At 31.2% G+C, this 1929-nt stretch overlaps 1 long non-coding RNA gene across 1 annotated transcript; it reads right to left on the bottom strand.

Annotated features, from left to right (window-relative positions):
• Positions 1–245: 245 nt before the first annotated feature.
• On the bottom strand, positions 246–1358 carry LOC132066649 (uncharacterized). The gene is made up of 3 exons (XR_009416897.1): positions 998–1358; positions 731–791; positions 246–549 (listed from the first exon to the last, which is right to left on the bottom strand). It is a non-coding gene; the product is annotated as an uncharacterized LOC132066649 (long non-coding RNA).
• Between the last annotated feature and the right edge of the window lie 571 nt (positions 1359–1929).

Raw genomic sequence — 1929 nt, 5'->3', positions numbered from 1 at the left:
GGTTGTTCTGTGGCATGATCTTTATATTGTTTCTTCTTCTGTGCACCTATAAAAAGTATTCTGAGTTACGAAGGAATGTTGATTAAGTGACCTCCAAAATTAATAATTACTTCCTCCATTTTATTATGTGTTTATTAGTTCGATTAGACATAAAACTCAGAAAAAGTAAGGAAGATTTTTTAATCTTGTAATTATAAATTAAATATGTCTACAAGAAGTGATATGATTTTTGAAACAGATTAAAAATTAAAGCAAGACATATAAATTGAAACAATAGACCAAGTACTCAGTAAAACGCCCAACAAAATCTTAAGTTTTGTAAGTACTTAAGTACACTTAATTGTAGACCAAAAAGACCTTATCTCGGAAATAGAGATAGCAAAAACGTTCTGCGCATAATCTATAAACCTTGATCTCTGTGGGTATTTTCTCCTCTAAGCACACAACCGTAGAAGCCTTTAAGCTTGAGATTGATGATGAATTGTCATGGTTGCTACACTGGTAATATTACTCTGTGATCTTATCCCCTTTCCTTTACAAGTACGACTTCTGCCGCAAAAAACAGTAGTTAAATGGATCCACAAGGTTATTCTCTTCACATATATAACTTACGTAGATGAAATTAATAAGAGGTGTATGTTTGATCCCTACCAGTAAATGCACAATACCTCAAAAGCCTTTATCCAAAAGTTAATCTAAATTTTCAATAACAAATAAAAGTAAAGCTTACCCAAAAATTTAGAAAGAGCCCGGAGACAATTGTTAGTTTGAGCTTCTTCACCAAAATGATCCTGCAATTCCTATGCAAATTAAGCAATAACCCACAAGAAGATGAAAACAAAAAGAAAGTACAAGCAAAAAACTTATGATCTTGGGAGTATTACGTACGTGGGTAATAATGAATTGCAAAATAAAGAAGTAAACTGTTGGCATGAATCAAAAGAAATGACTTTTCAGTTTTAACATAGCACAACCTTATCACAAGAGATAATACTACCTGGTCAATCATCTTCATTCCTCTTAGAAAAGCACAATTTGCAATAGGGGTCAAAATAGATTATTCCTTCAAGTCTACCGACATATCTTCAAATTTAGTGGGAATGCTGTTGGAGCTAGGAGCATTTGTGTCTTAACCTTCACCATTTTATTGAGTGCTAGCAGTTGGAGAAGTGCAACGTTAATACCTACTATTGATAAATGGTAATTATGGGGAAGGGGAAGGGATAAGTGATAATTGACATGAGTTTTCTGCTAGCAAATTTTTCTAGTCGTGCAACATTAATGCATATTAAAAATTATTAATATATTAAGTATAGGGAAAGGGAAGAGATAACATAGTCTTCTAGCTCTTTAAGAGAGTTAAAGGAGTGACTTTTGTGTATTTTAATATGTCACATAAATGGGAAAAAATGTCAAAGAAAGGAGAAAAAAGATAAATGTGAATGCTAGCCATAGAGAGGTGCCACATCACCTTGTCTATGCCTAGCTTTATATTATATATATAGATTGATGAATTAGTTCTTGAAACTTATCGTTGTTGGCATTTAAATGAATATTGAACAAAATAATAACGTCATTATTGATATAAATACTACTCAATGAAATAATACAAGTCGTTCGCTATTAATCTAAATATTACAAGTTGGTCACAAAATTATTTCACCTATTGCAATAAAGACAAGAACATTTCACATTGATCGCATGTAATTATGTCATCAATTTCAATATTGATCATAGGTAGTATAGTAACCATTTGCAACATGGCTAAAAAAAATATTTGATGTTCACGTATAGTTATGTCACCAATTCCAAGTTGTTACATATAGCTATGATCATCATAACTTTTCTTCAACACATTATTAACATTACTCATTCATTATCATTATTTTAGATTATTATGGTGTTGTTTAACTAATTTCATGGTGATAA

This window comes from Lycium ferocissimum, chromosome 8 (genome assembly GCF_029784015.1).
Source record: "Lycium ferocissimum isolate CSIRO_LF1 chromosome 8, AGI_CSIRO_Lferr_CH_V1, whole genome shotgun sequence".
Classification (NCBI taxonomy): domain Eukaryota; kingdom Viridiplantae; phylum Streptophyta; class Magnoliopsida; order Solanales; family Solanaceae; genus Lycium; species Lycium ferocissimum.
Note: the sequence above shows the minus strand (reverse complement) of the source record. Positions and strands in the feature narration are given on the sequence as shown.